The sequence below is a fragment of the Diadema antillarum genome, unplaced genomic scaffold (assembly GCF_040938485.1).
Source record: "Diadema antillarum isolate AM-2024a unplaced genomic scaffold, OU_Dant_1.0 scf00000018, whole genome shotgun sequence".
NCBI lineage: Eukaryota > Metazoa > Echinodermata > Echinoidea > Diadematoida > Diadematidae > Diadema > Diadema antillarum.
In genome coordinates this window covers 1,879,632-1,896,266 of record NW_027270907.1, presented here as the reverse complement: position 1 = coordinate 1,896,266, position 16,635 = coordinate 1,879,632, and the positions used below count along the sequence as shown (strand labels likewise).

At 36.6% G+C, this 16,635-nt stretch overlaps 1 pseudogene; it reads right to left on the bottom strand.

Moving 5' to 3' along the window:
* LOC139727992 (uncharacterized) overlaps positions 1 to 16,635 on the bottom strand; it is an 80,361-nt pseudogene that overhangs the window by 20,927 nt on the left and 42,799 nt on the right.

Sequence of the window (16,635 nt, the reverse complement as noted above, 5' to 3'; positions counted from 1 at the left end):
TGGTGGCATGACTCGTGAATCCATACATCCCCAGAGTTATGACAATAGATGGTACAAATGAATATCACAGCCTCACAACCTGTTGCACCAGTAGAGAACTTGGGAGACACTAGAGGCAAACAAACTATTTGACACAACTAAATATACAGCACATCTTATTTGTATTAGTGGGTTTTTCTGAGTAGCATGCATCAAGAGTTCCATGTTAGTAGCTTTGCACACATTCATACTCACTTTTCCCTAGATGGTGGATGAAGAAAAAGTTACAACACTCAATTTTGAGATAAAGATGAATAGCAAAGGAATAAGAGTACTAAGGCACAAGGGCCACTTCAAACAGCTTACAAATAATTCACACATTACGAAATACTCAAATGCACACATGCTCAGTTACCAATTAAAACACAAGTGAACCTGTGTTTAATGGCCATTCAGGGAAATGTCCCAGGCTGACATGTAGGTTACTGATCATAATTAATATTTCATGGAAAGTGAATATGACTTCTGGCAATGTTAAACAGGTGGTTACTATGCACAAGTTTCAATCACATAATTTCTTTCCACAGGAATCTGTAATGGCTGCATTAGGCAGGTAGCCATTATAGAAAAGTGACCATAACAATTACAAAGTTGACAGGACTAAATCAAACTCTAAATACAGCTACAGTCATAGAAACACAGTATAACATATTAGTATCATAATAACAATATATTATACAATATAGATAGTATTAGTTATAGCATTATCAAAAGGAATGCAAACAATTTTGTGCAGTCAACAAAATTCAGTTGGTTAAAGGACAAGTTCACCTTCATAAACATAAGGATTGAGAAAATGCAACAATATTAGTAGAACACATCAGTGAAAGTTTGAGGAAAATTGGACAATCGATGCAAAAGTTATGAATTTTTTAAAGTTTTGTGTTGGAACCGCTGGATGAGGAGACTACTACAGCTTGTGAGTCATATGCGTACAACAGTATAAAGAAAATGTAAAAGACAATTCAACATATTTTCACTTTTTTCGCATAATAAAAGAGCACTTGACTTGCCTCTTTCTAAAGGCAGGGGGAATAATATTACCCATAACATTTGTCGGTAACGAGTCAGGGGAATGTGTACTTTTTTCAAAAGATGGAATTTTGTGAAATTCTCTTTATATTTTCCTTATATTGTTGTACGCATGTGACATCTAAGTTATTCATACACTGCAGTAGTCTTCTCATCCAGTGGGTACTGCACAAAAACTTCAAAAAATCATAACTTTTGAACGGATTGTCTGATATTCCTCAAACTTTCAATGATGTGTTCTACTAATATTGCTACATTCTCTCAATCCTTATGTTTATGAAGGTGAACTTGTCCTTTAAGTAATATGATTATGATTGAAGAAAAAAAAACAAAAACAAACAAACAGTGTCTGGCTTGTGAGAAGGTACACTTTTAAAGAACTGTTTTGAGTGAATACTTATCTGGAGAGAGGTTCGTGATCAAGAGTGCTAGTGATAAATGGCTCTCTATCAGCACAGATCTGTCTATAACTGACTGCTATTCTTCATAAAATTATGGGATATTGGCAACTTGTGTAGTTGTCATACACATGACTCTCCTATAAAGAGACAATTAGAATCGCTATGACAAAAGATTTGGTAAACATAGTACAATCAACACTGACCAATTTCTACATGTTATCTTAAAGTGATGTTCCAAATTGTGAGTCCTAGTTTCATGACATTCTCTTTAAACTGAATGCTGCAGGTATGATATGTGAGTCTATGATTAAGTAGCATGAGAAGACACAGTTATAAACTGTACTAAAGTGTTAATACATTGCAAAAATTGTTATCATTTTGTTTTCACTTTCTTTGCACAACTGAAATGATAAAGTTTTCTCTCTCTACCTTTCCTTGTACACACTCACCTTTCTTGATGGCTGCTGCCATCTCCTCATCAAGTTTCTCCAACTCTTTCTCCTTGTCCTCCAGCTCATGATTGACTTCCTTCATCTCAGTCTCCTGCCGTTTGTCTCTGGCTAACTCTTCCTCCAAAGCCTGCATCACAATTACAGTTAACAGGTTAAGAAACAAATAGTACAATGAGATGGTTTCACTTCAGGGGAATTTCAGTCTCCCTTCTTTACTGTCAAACTTTTGACAATTCATTGTAACCTGATGTTCTGTCACTGACTGAATGAATCCTAATGTATAATCCAACATTCAACTCACTATTTAAAAAAAAAACAACAACAACAAACACAAACAAATACCTCAAACAGTAAGGTTGTTTTGACGGGAGTATTTTCTGCTCCAAGATCACCGGCGCATATCACAAAGATTGAACTCATTTTACGATGCAATTATTGCCTTTACAATGGTGCCAGCAGATATCAACATTAGCAGATGTTGAGTGTTCAAGTTGTTACTGTATGAACTGCAATTATTGCAATTCACAGTCACCACAAACATCAGTTTTATTAAAACAGCCCTAGAAATCCAATAGCTATGTGATCTTACCTTCTTCCTGTCAGCATACTCCTGCTCCAACTTAGTGATCATCTCATCAAGTTCTTCAGCAGTTCTTCCTTGTGCTAAATGAAATGATGAATTAAAATAGCGATTACAAAAATAATGCATTATTCTATTACTCACAAAGTATTATAATTGCATGCCAACACTCCATGTCACATGCATGTGAAATTTAAAATGCTGTCATGTGACTGCTGTCCATCACCAAGCTTTGATAATGGACGGTCAAAACAGAAAATAAGTTTGTATCAAAAGAAAGCCCACTCGATAGAGAGCTGCTCAATTGAAGGAATATGGTTTTTTTAAAATGACTGATCAACTAATCTGAAGTGAAGCCATTCAGGAAGTTGAAACAGTCTGAGAGTCAACACACTGTCTATCACTGCTTCCCTTGAGGATCCAAAAAGTCAAAGCTTAGCCTTCTGATTATGTCACTCGCATTGATTCCCTCTACACATGACCAATAGATGACCTATAGATGACCAAGGACAATTTGTTTGATTTTGTTAAAAGTGTCATCAAAGGGAGGGACATGTCAATGATATGTTTAACGTTGCATCTTAGGCTGGTGGCAGAAGGGGCAGACTGGGGTGAGGTCATCATATGCACGAAGCTTGGGCATCTTTGATAAAACCAGGGTGCAGGATGCCAAAATAGTTACATCCAAAGATCTTCAGGTAACTTGGGTAAAATTGAATTTCACTCCATCTGTAAACACCATACGTCTGAACGATAGTCTGGTGGACACCATGGTTCACAGAAGACTTGTGGAAAATGGGACGTTGACTTTCGACAACTGCTGGTGTTTGTGCAGGTGCATGACACATGAAAGTATGCCCACATCCACAAATATTCACAACCTTGTTACAGATACACTAGATCAACTCTTTTGAATATATCTCATGTTGCTGAACTCACCATTCTTCTTGACAAGGGCTTTCTTCTCCTCAAACTCCCTCTGGAGAGTTACCAGGCGCTCCTCCCGTTGTATGATGCGCCTTGAAATCTCCTCAATCTCTGTAGTCATCTCCATGGTGATAGTGGTGGTATCAAATATGGTCACTGCCACATTGTCCAGCCATCCCTCTCGCCGTGCACGTCTCTGGTTCACCTTCATCTGTTCCAGGAACTCATCACTCTGCAAGAGGCAAGGTGTGAGCTCCAGTGAGAAGTCACATTTCTGGGACAGTGGACAAGGGACTATTCACAGAACAAGATCAGCATAATTTTTGGCCACATTTGAGCACTCAAAAGTGAACCGAATCAAACCAAACAATACCTTACTCAACATACGATGGCAGATTGGTAGCTTTCAACCACTCTGTAAAGAAAGCATACCCCATTAGTTATAAACGTGTCCCAAATAATGAGTATTAATTCTTTGTAGTACATGTTATAGACATTTTTCTCATGCCAATTTCTGAGATACAATATGGTATACTTTTGGAGCACATTGGGAAGTGGTCAACTTTTGGCTTGGTATTGCATGGTATGATACACTTTGGGAGCATTCCAGTGCTCCTCTGGCATGTATACTATGGTACAATGTTAGCTCCATTGATATAGCAGAATATCTTTCATTGATCACAACTGAATTGTGATACACACAGTGTTGAAGGAGTATTAACTGGTAACTGTTTTTCTTTGAAGTCCTGGATACAACTCTACTAAACAACTTGTATCACATGGCAACACTTATCATGTTCTGGCAAACTTAACTCACCAAAAGTGGTTTAACCAGCTAACACAAAAACTTTTATTTTTTTAGGCATCTAAACATTATGGCATACTTGAATTAAACAAAACTCATTGGCTTTACAAGACTGCACATGACACAAATGTATCACAATATCCAATTTGTGAAGACATAAAGTCACTGATAGATTAAAAACTTTTATCTTTCACAATTCACTTTAAAATGCCTAAAGCTTTCTGAAAATCTAGAATAATCTAATTTCTTATTGCTAAGTTCACATGCAATTGGAGGTGAAAAGACTATGACCATTTTTGATACCACATACCCGTGCAGTCATTGAGAATTTACAGGCTTGTGAAGTATGTTGGTGACAATCAAGCGCGTAAGATATCTCATTCTCTCTCTCTCTCTCTCTCTCTCTCTCTCTGTGTTCTTATTTGTTTTCAACTGAATTTCACTAACTAGCATGAAAATCTTCAGCCAGTGTTAAACATCAACTTTGAAGTATCCTGAGATTGATCAATTTAGCAGCTACAGTCATTGACTTTAATCTCTTGGAATTGTCAGCCAATATAGTCATTTTATTAAGTTCTCTTTGAAATAAGGCAAGATGATTGGTAAGAAGTCTTCACATTAAAATCAAAACTGTTTCTTGTACTTAATTAGGATTAGCAGCTATGTCCTATGTGGCTCTGTGTTAATCATGAATGGTCAATGATCTAAGTGTGGGATATGAAAGGGTAAGAGAATATATAGAATAAACGGATGTAAAACATGCATAAATGGTATTCTTTAATCTTGTCTGAACACACAGACGATGAATATATCAGACAGCCAAGCTCTGTCCAATAAAGTGTCATGTGATTGTCATCATCACAAGGAAGCTGGACCATACTACCTTTATTTCCATTTCAGCCACATCCTGGGACGAAGAAAAGAACTGCTTGACTCCGGCTGCTAATCCAGCCAGGAAGCCTCTTTTCTCGACACTTTTTTCTCCTCCTCCTCCCTGATGAAATGCGTAATGTATGCAAGATGCGACAGGTGGAATAAATACATGCAAAGGAGGTTGCAGACGGGAAAAAAAAAATGAATGCAGGAATCAAATTAGGAGAAAAGATTATGAGTGTAGTTTCATTGGATAGAAAGCTGTCCATTAATTAGGCATGTGAGAAAAGATATGGCATTAATTGAATTCTGTTCAATGGAGGAACACCTTGGACTATGATGAGTAATCTTTTGTGACACGCAAGGAAGTTTCACATCATCAAGCTTCATAGATAATAGATATAGATAATAGATAGCATTATTTATGAAAGCAGTGACATGCTGCAATTGCATACGTAGAGTGAAAACTGTTTTGAGAATATCCACAGCATCTTTGTACATTGAAAGCTTGGGAAACATAGGACAGTGTACAGAAATCATTTTAAGGTGATTTAAGAAAATATGATAAATGAGCATTTCATAAATAGTCATGAAAAGTATAATGTGACCCGCTACAACAAAAGGATCCTAAAGTCGCTGATAGCTTAGCCGAGAAAATCGAGTTTGGGGAGAGACCGACTCAGCTGATAGTCAGCGAGTCCCTCAATATTATCTTTGCACCTACACAAAACAGTATGATTTAATTCTGTCAGAACTTTTCTGGAATATATTATTCATGTGATCTCATGCAATAATATTGAACTGACCTAGCATTCTTTTTCTTGGAAAACCTGAACATACAAGACGTCATATCATTTACATCTTTCTTCTTGATATTTTGCCTGTGTCATCTCGATTACATATTCAATTCCCATTTTGATACGTACTTCAGAATTTCTATTTCATTCAAAATGGCTGGCCCCAACACCAGAGCCAAAACCAATGTAGACACCGCAATATATCAAGCTGCCCAGGATTATCTGCAAAGTGACGCATTTTTGAAGGCCGTGGAGGTAGCAATCGAGAGGGGGATTAACAAACAATTAAGCAGGTTGTTTGAGCGGATTGAGAAACTGGAGGAAAGCACTACCGAGTCAAAGGAACGATTGGAGCAGAACACCAGCTCATTGATGGACTTGGAAGTCCAACTCCGAGAGAAAACGAACCAAATTGATCGGCTGGATAGCGTCATTGAAAAGCAAGCAGTGTCTCTCAACAACCTCAAACTTGAAATGAATGAAATCCAACAATATTCGCGTAGGAACTGTTTAAAAGTCTATGGCGTTCCCAAAAACAAAGGAGAGAACACAGATCATGTCGTCTGTCGCCTCGCAAGTGAGCGATTAGGTGTCCACCTGTCAGAAGAGGACCTGGACAGATCCCACCGTGTCGCAAGCAGGGTGGGGCAGAACTCCTCGTCGAACGCTGAGGGCGCAAATTCCAAGAAGAAGAAGCCACGAGCAATAATAGTAAAGTTTTGCTCCTACCGCAAGCGGTCCGCAGTCCTGCGTGCAAGGAGAAAGCTGAAAGGCAGCGGCATAGCGATCGATGAAGCTTTGACGGCCTCTAATCAAGACCTGCTATGGACTGCCAAACGTCATGAAAAAGTAAAAGAGGCCTGGACCTCTGATGGTCACGTGACTGTGCTGCTGGATGGTACAAGCGGAAAAGACATCAAACGGGTCATTCGAAACAAAGATGAACTAAAATCTCTAAACTGATTAAGCACGTGATATGATATATTCCGTTATATTTACTCAAATTCATACGTCATTATCATTAATTTGATGTTTTATTGTCTTTATTGTATCCATGAATTCAAATTGGATTTTCTTTCACAAATTCGACTCTTTTTTTGGTCAAAATTCTAGTTGCAAACGTCTTACTATTCTGTAAGTGGTGTTATTTTTTAATAGTTCCTCTGTACATTTGAGGGCTCCTTTTCTTATTCTGTGGCCCGTTTGTTTTTGTTAGCTATTACCTTAGCTTAGTAATTAATACAGTTTGGTAAAGTATTTTTTGTATTTTTTTTTTAATTTGCTTGTATGATACAGTGTGATTTTCAATTTCCATTTTCAGATGTAACAAATATTGAATTTGGCAATTTATTTCCAGGTACCCTAAATGTGTTAGATAAAACCACCGGAGTTAAAGACAACATATTGCATAGTAAATTAAATGAAGATTCTTCTTTCGACGACCGTACTGAAAACCTTGATCCTGATGACAACTTCCTTAGTTTTGACAAGACAAACAAATACTGGCTCCCAAAAGAATTTAACCAAAATATAAACTTCGACAATGCTACTTTAAGCTTGCTCCATTTCAACTCACGTAGTCTCTTCAAAAATTACAATGCTATTCATGATTTCATTGGTCAATTAGACACAAGGTTTTCAGTTTACGGTTTTAGTGAGACTTGGATTCATGATAGAACACCAATTACTTTGTTTCACCTTGATAATCATAAATTTTTCCATAACGACAGAATAAAGAGTAGGGGAGGGGGAGTTGCTATGCTTATTCCCAATTCATTAAATTCTACTGTTAGATGTGATCTCAACTTAAGCCAAGATTTGTGTGATTCACTCTTTATTGAAATTAGTGTCACAGGTCAAAAAAACATTATTGTAGCTGTTATCTATCGTGACCCGAAATCTAATATCAATGAATTCAACACACAGTTTAATGAATGTCTAGAGAGATTGACCAAAGAAAACAAAGAAGTTTATGTCATGGGGGATTTTAATTTAAATTTATTGAATTGTTCGTCCTTAGATTATGTAAATGAATTTGTGAATATTGTATATAATAATTGTTTTCGTCCTTTAATTGATAAGCCTACAAGAATCACTAAATCTTCTTCAACTTTAATTGATAATATTTTGACAAATGTATGCACAAAAGATATTATCTCAGGTATATTCTATAGTGATATCACAGATCACTTACCAATATTTTCATTAACTCATAATATTTTCATGAATGAACATGGTGAAAAAAAGTTCGTACCCAATAGAAAACCTCTCAATCTCAGAAACATTGCTTCTTTAAATAAGGAACTAGCAAAAATTGACTGGAATATTATTTTTTCATCCAACGACGTTGAATTTACATATGACATATTTCTCACGAAGTTTAAGCAATCTTTTGATAACATCTGTAAAGTTGAAATATCCGTTAATAAAAAGAAAAAGAATATTCCCCGGAAACCATGGATCACCAGATCTCTACTTAAATACATTAATAAAAAGAACAGACTTTATAAAGTATTTTGCTCCAAACGCGATAAATCGTCCGAATTGAAATTTAAGAAATACCGTAATAAATTAATTGCAACTTTGCGAGCCGCACGAAAACAATATTTTGGTGATTTACTTCAGACGAATAAGATTAATCTAGTTAGAGTTTGGTCAATAATTAATAGTCTCATTGGTAAGAAAAATAAAGATGCTTTCCCTTCTTTTTTTATAAAGAATAATGAAAAAATATATAATGATCAGCACATTGTAAATGAATTCAATGAATATTTTTCAAATATTGCATCAATTGCTCTTGAAAAATTGAATAACACTTCCATGACTCACTTTTCTTCTTATCTTAAACATTCTTGTGAAACAACTTTGTATTTTGCTCCAACTAATGAATCCGAAATTATTAATATTGTAAAAAGTTTTAAGAACAGTAACAGCACAGGATTCGATGAACTAAGTACTTCCCTTCTAAAAAAGGTAATTTATTCAGTTGTTTCCCCCTTAGTACACATATTTAATTTATCTTTATGTTGTGGAAGGGTTCCAAAAAATTTAAAAATTGCTAAAATAATACCTGTTTTTAAAAGGGGAGACAAACACTTATTTTCTAGAAACACTTATTTTCTAATTACAGACCCATAGCTTTGTTGCCTTGTATTTCGAAATTTTAGAAAAAATTGTTTATAAAAGATTAATATTTCATTTGGACAAACACCAACTACTAAATAATTCCCAATATGGTTTCAGGGCACGTCATTCATGCGAGCATGCGTTAATAGACCTTCATGATAGACTGCTGAATAATATCAATAACGATAATCACTCTTTCGGAATTTTTCTTGATCTAACCAAAGCTTTTGATCTGATTAATCATGATATTCTTTTGTACAAATTATCTTACTTTGGAATTAGGGGTACAGTGTGGGACTGGTTCCACAGCTATTTAGATGAAAGATACCAATTTATTTTCTACAATAACTGTAGTTCATCATATTCAAGGGTCCAGTGTGGAGTCCCCCAGGGATCCATACTGGGCCCTCTCCTGTTTCTTTTATATATCAATGATTTATGTTATGTATCCTCCTTCTTTAATTTTGTGTTATTTGCTGATGATACCAATATTATTTCCTCTCACAGTGATTTTAAGTACCTTGTCTCTAAAACAAATACTGAGCTTGATAAAGTGTCTGAGTGGTTTGATGCTAATAAATTAATTGTTAATTACGAAAAGACAAGCGTTATGTATTTTCGTAAACCCACAATATCTCGTGTCTTAGATGAAGTTAAAATCAAGATGAATAATGTTCAATTATGTATATCAACATCAGTTAAATTTCTAGGTATTATACTTGATGAAAAATTAAAATTTAACGAACACCGTTTTTTGATTTGTAACAAAGTTTCCAAAAATATTGGTATAATATGCAAGTTACGTACTACGCTCCCTGAAAAGCAGCTATTTATGTTGTATAATTCTCTTGTCCTCCCATATTTACAGTATTGCACCATTACATGGGCAAATGCTGGTGTTACTCATTTAGATCCCATACACAAATTGCAAAAGAAAGCTCTACGTATATGCTCTAATTCTGCTTATTTTGCCCCTTCTCAGCCTCTATTTTTTCGTTTAAAAACCTTAACAATATATGATATTTATAGATTCAAAATCGCTAATTTAATGTTCTATGTTAATAATAATTTGGCACCAGTTAATATTTCTAATTTATTTCGCCACAATAAAGATGTTCACCAATATAATACTCGCTCACGTCTTAAATTCAATTATCCTGCAGCCAATAGTCACTCCATACTAAAATCTGTTAAGCATACCGGTCCCCGTATCTGGAACAACCTTTCAAATGACATCGCTTCTTGTTCAACCATAACTTCTTTCAAATTTAAATTGAAGAATCTTTTGATTCATACATATAAAGAAAATAACCAAGTTCAATCATTTTATTTGATTTGAATTCCAGAAGAATTTACAATAGTTATAATATATACTCATGAATTTTATTACCATGAGGAATATATATGCATCATGTATGTGGCTGTATTTATGGGGGGGGGGGAGGCGTCGAACTTCACTGGGCTATAAGACCTCCTTACTTATTTTTTTTCCATTTCAATGTATAGTATCTTCTGTGTTTTATGTACAATTTCAAACAGTTTATTATTTTACTTCATTTAAAAATTATGTTCACTTCGTCATGTACATGTACATGCATTCTATTTATCATTGTAATCTGGGGGCTTTACGCCTTTTCAAGCAATCGCTTTTTGTAGTCCCCGTTCTCGTCATCAATACTTCTTTTTTGTTTGCTATGTTGATCTCACAATGTATTTGTTTTATGATGATTGAGATGAATAAACGAATTGAATTGAATTGAATTGAATTGAAGTCAGATCATCAAAATCAGTCAAAACTATGGGATTTCTGTTTTTTTGCTTAATTTTGTAGTCTAATGTGTCGTCTATCATCTACCGAAATTTTGAAGCTAAATGGTCAAAGGAAAGAAAAGAAAATAGCGTTTTTCTGGGCCATGATTTTCCGACTTTCAACGGAACAGAAATGTGTCCGAAGATTTGGATTTAGCGCCACAGCTAGACTCTGCCCCTAGCAACGAGGGAGTGATCTTATTGGTCAGTGCATGGCATCCTGGTTACTGATTGGTCGTGCTTAGACCACTGGCGCTAAGCTTGAATGAACATCGTGGAGGTTGCTAAGAGCATACCGTCTATTGTCAAGCGGTAAAAACTGTCTTGCCTTCCCTTGATCATGATAGCGTCAGAAGGAAAACTTTGAAGGCGATTTTCTCGAAACGCTGATTTCCTTAACCACTCGATATGCGCGAATAAAATCATCGATATCTCTGCAACAGAGTACTTTCATGAGCCGTGTTATATATGAAATTAAAGTGGAAGAGCAAGGGAATAATATCATGTCATTTTCAGAAAATTGTCCTCCCCCAACTTTCAGATCCTTTTGTTGTAGCGGGTCACATATGCACATGAAACAGGAGTATATAAATGCTGATGCTGGTTTCTCACAACAGAACTTCCTTCTCCCTTCCTCTTCTGGTCATTATTTCTCAGCAATATGGCTTGCATTTGAAGGGTAATATCATGCATTTTTATCAAAACCAACAAAATGCTTACAAAAATTGTCATCTCTGAGCTAGATAACTGGTCTAGAATATCAAGGCTTGGAGGGCTTACATTGGCTAGAATCTACAGTCAGTTACGCAAACGATTTATCCATTAATTTCCTCCTTATCACTTTAAACTAATATTTGTTGTTTCCAGATCATTACATGTGACTTTACCATCATCACTCCCATAAGTTGCAATACTGAAATGCAAAGATATGAGTTAGAACTAGAAATATCACTTAAGGTGATTAATACCCCCGCCCCGTGACGACAGTCTTACCCAAGGAATGATCTTTCCTTGATCTTCTGCCATTTAAATGCCGTTACCATGGCAACGCAGCTTCCGACACGTCCGAAAAATATGTCTTGCACATCTTCCCACCAAGACTATTGTGTGTGCCACATTTCATAAGCTTTTGTCAAAAACTGAGGAAGTAGTTCAATCCACAAGATCTTTCCTTGATCTTCCGCCATTAATATGCCGTTACCATGGCAACGCAGCTTCCAACACGTCCAAAAAATATGTCTTGCACATCTTCCCACCAAGACCAATGTGTGTGCCACATTTCATGAGCTTCAGTCGAATACAGAGGAAGTAGTTCAATCCGCAAGATCTTTCCTTGATCTTCTGCCATTTATATGCCGTTACCATGGCAACGCAGCTTCCGACACATCCGAAAAATATGTCTTCCACATCTTCCCACCAAGATCAAGGTGTGTGCCACATTTCATAAGCTTTGGTCAAAAAACTGAGGAAGTAGTTAAATCCGCAAGATCTTTCCTTGATCTTCTGCCATTAATATGCCGTTACCATGGCAACGTACTTTCGGGTACTGTCAAAAAATGCGTCTTGCACATCTACAACCAAAGGCACACATCTGTACCAAGTTTCATGGAAATTGGGCAAAAACTGAGGAAGTAGTTTGCAACACAAAATTTTCCATCATTTTGGCTCATGTGTGAGCTGTTACCATGGCAACATACTTTTTGTCACTGTCAAGAAATGTGTCATGCTGACCTATATCCTAAAACAAACATTCAATATGAATTCCATGAGAATTGGAAGAACACTGATGAAGCAGTTTTGCCATGAAGCATTTTGCCCTATATTTTACCAATAACATGCCGTTACCATGGCAACACACTTTTTGCCACTGCGGAAATATGTGTCTTGCACATTAACATATTCAGATGAACATCTGTACCTAATTTCATAAAAATTGATCAAAAACTGTGGGAGGAGTTCGCGACGCAAGATTTGTACCCATTTTTGCCCATAATATGCCGTTACCATGGCAACGTACTTTTGGGTACTGTCAAAAAATACGTCTTGCACATCTACAACCCAAGGCACACATCTGTGCCAAGTTTTATGGGAATCGGTTGAAAACTGAGGAAGTAGTTCGCGACGCAAGATTTGCAACGGACCGACCGCCCGACCGACCGCCCGACCGACCGCCCGACCGACCGCCCGACCGCCCGACCGCCCGACCGCCCGACCGTCCGCTGATTCCTATATACCCCCTTCAAACTTCGTTTGGCGGGGGTATAATTATACTGTGGCAGATATCAGGAAAAACAAGAAAAACAAATGTCAATGGGAATATCACTGCCCCTTTCTATTTTTACTCCTGTATCTGTATTTTGGCCTGCCAATTATTCAAGACTCACATATCTGATGGCTACTCACATGATAATTCTTATCTTTAACCCCTGACCTTTTACATATTGCTTGATTGACTACTCTAAGACAGGAAAGATACACTAAGCTACAGTTACCAGCTCAGCCATGAATAAATATGAATGATTGATGTTCTAATACTTTGATACAGAGAGGAGGTACTAACTAAGGTATTGAGTAAAAATCCTCACATAGAATTCACAGGAATTGCAGATATGTGGTAGAAGGGCAAAAAAATGTAGAAAGCAAAACAGACAGCAACTATACTGCTATGCTGCTGGAAATAAATGTTGAAAGTGTGTGGGTGGAAGGAAGAGGGAGGGTTGCTGACTTACAGGGAAGGTTTCCAGGACACCCTGGACAGCATTGGTCTCTACTGTCTGCTTCTGCTGTAGCTCTGACAGGATTAAGACTGAAATCTCTTCCTCTATCTCCTCCATGGTCAGCCGGTTCTCTTGGATGAGGGTACGACGCATCACTGGTAACAAATGATATATTATTTGCTGTCACTTACAAACTATTTTGAATATAACAAATCAAAATGAATGATACTGACACCTGAACCATTGTGAATTCTTTATCTGGATGCAAATGACTTAAATCAATCACATGCTTAGAGGTGGTAAAGTGTGAAACAGGTACCTTTCTCAGTGACTCACGATGTCGCTGGGTTTAGGCAAGGAAATGAATCCAAACAAACTGCAGTCCCACACATTCTTTTTACTAAAATTCAAACTGCTTTCCTGAGTATATCATTCCAATTGCACATTCTACATTTGTTGGAAAAAAGGTATATTTTAATGCTTTCCTTTATGCACTGAATTTCATTCAGGCTTCTTTGAAAGATATTAGAAATGAGCAACATTTATAGACACAGCTAAACTTCTTGCACAAATCCACAAAGTGATACATTTACTTTTATCTAAGTGCACAACAGTGGACACCTAGTAATGAGAAAATACAGATGAGAAAGTCCTTTAAAATACAAGTAATTCTGAACTGTCAGGCAACCTATTTAATGATGATCACACTGATATTTCGGTCAGTGAGTGTTTCTTTGTTTATACCAAAGATAGCAGAGATAACAAGATAGGAAGGCGCGCGATAAAAATGGACACAAAATGGCTACCCTACATGACGATACAAAAGAGAGCTAAGTACAAACTCAGTACACCTAGAAACATCATTCATTTCCAAAGGTAGTGGTATCTTTATTATCATAAAAAGATTTACAAATTACAGTCGTAGCTTTTTTTCGATTAAAGGGATTATTTTGATGAACGAGATTTGAAAGTAATAAGGATTATTTTGTGGAGGTAAAAATTTGGCAACAACATGATCTCACAATCAAAGACGCTTGATAAACAACAACATCTTCATAGACAGCGCGTCTCAGGCAAAGACGCACATCACCTGAGACGTGCTGTCTTGAAGTTAACTGAGTGGTCTCAGGTGATGAGCGTAATACGCATGAGGACCGCGCGCTGTCCATTTGTTTTCTACAGGATTAGCGCACACTTTCCTGTCTTATCAGTTAAGTGTCTTTGGTTTATACTGTACAGATACTACTTTTTCTCCATTTTCAAATCATACACAATCTACATTCACACTTGCTTTGAAGTCCATGTAACAAGGTTAGATATTACGTTCAGCTTTGAGAGTGATGGCGCTCTTCAGCAGGCGATGTTGTTGTTCTTGGTACTCTGCTACATGGGTCAGGTGACTGGCTAGTTCCTCCTCACTCAGCTTGGAGACATCCACCTCCCCAAACTCTAGGTCTGCATCTTCCCGCAGCTGGCGTCGTTCCTCCTTCAGGGCTTCAAGCTGGGCCAGTAGGTCCTATGATCAGATTAGAAAATTTACATATTGTAGGATGACAATTTGAACAGGCTCATACATTTTCCTGGGGCTGCAGTCAGCCTTTATACATTACATATCACTCTTGTACACTCTGTCTCTCTACTCTCTACTCCAACCCTTTTATGTTCCACTGCTAAACATGTTTTCTCTTCTTTCTTTTTTTTATACTTCATCTAATGATTTGCATTCCTTTCCTATTGCATTAAACTCTCCTTCCTGCACCGATTTGCATGTATATTATTTGTACCCCTCATAAATATTTGTGTTATTCTTTGTATATATGCACCAGTATGAATATTCAGTATACATAAATCATGTGACATAAACCTCTGGGGTTTCACGCAAAGACACCATGGCAGTTGAGTTCCAGGCAGCCTCCAAGTACAGATCACCTCCTACTTACTCCTCTGTCTTGTAATTGTAGAGAAGAACCAATGATTGGAAACCCTACAACTGGTGGCAAATGTACATTTTAACAAAATATATGCGACCAAAAAATATATTGACTACTGTTTTATAACTCATCTCACTGAAAAAGTAAATGTGAATAGTATCACAACCATTCAGGAATAGTCCCAAATCAACAAAGTTGTAACATTGGTTTAGTTCATAATTCCATTCTGTATATTTTATTCACATTGAGTGATGAAATGTGAATTTGTATATTTGACCATGACCTCTGTACCACGATCTCTGCCCAATATTGGATCACATAATCTCTTGAATATACATTGTACTGCTCACACATAACAACTTTAGAGAAATTACATATCCAAAACCAAAAGAGTGATTCTATATTGGTAAACTTTGTCAAAGTTGTCTAAGTAACCTTTGAAATTAGTTTCACATCCCCCAAAATCAAATAGTCACCCAGACCTATGCAAAGACTAACAAGCAAGGTCAGAATATAATGCCTCTGTCACCATTGGTGTGGAGGCATGATGACTCAGAAGGAAACAAGGATACAAATCAATATCTGCGAAGTGATCCATCTCATGGTATCCCAACATAAAGCTAGATTGCTGGTCCAATGAATGGTCTTTGAGTTACTTGCCTTTGTCAGAGTTAGATCATGGAAACTGGTGGTATATTAATGTGAATATGAACCAAACTTGGATCTTTGTGGGGAAAACTGACATTGTTGATATGTAAAGCACTGCATAAAGTAGGTAGGATTCTTTGACAGGAGAATACTAGAACTGAAAAGAGGACATTAAAGGGATCGTACAGTTTTGGCTGAGACCTAATTTCAGGTTTCTAACATATTTTGTTGAGATAGTGAGAAACCTCTTATGAAATATGAAAGAGCATGTAATTCTATCGGGAATACAACATTTATTTGATGAAAATTGGTTTTGAAATGGCTGAGATATCCAAAAAGAGCAATTCTAATAAAGTGTGGGACCCACACTTTATTACAATTGCTTTGTTTTACTATGTTTTTGGATGTTTCAGCTATTCCAAACCCAATTTACATCAAATAAACTTTGAATTCCTCTTAAAATGGCATGCTCTGAACTATATCATAAGTGTTTTCTTG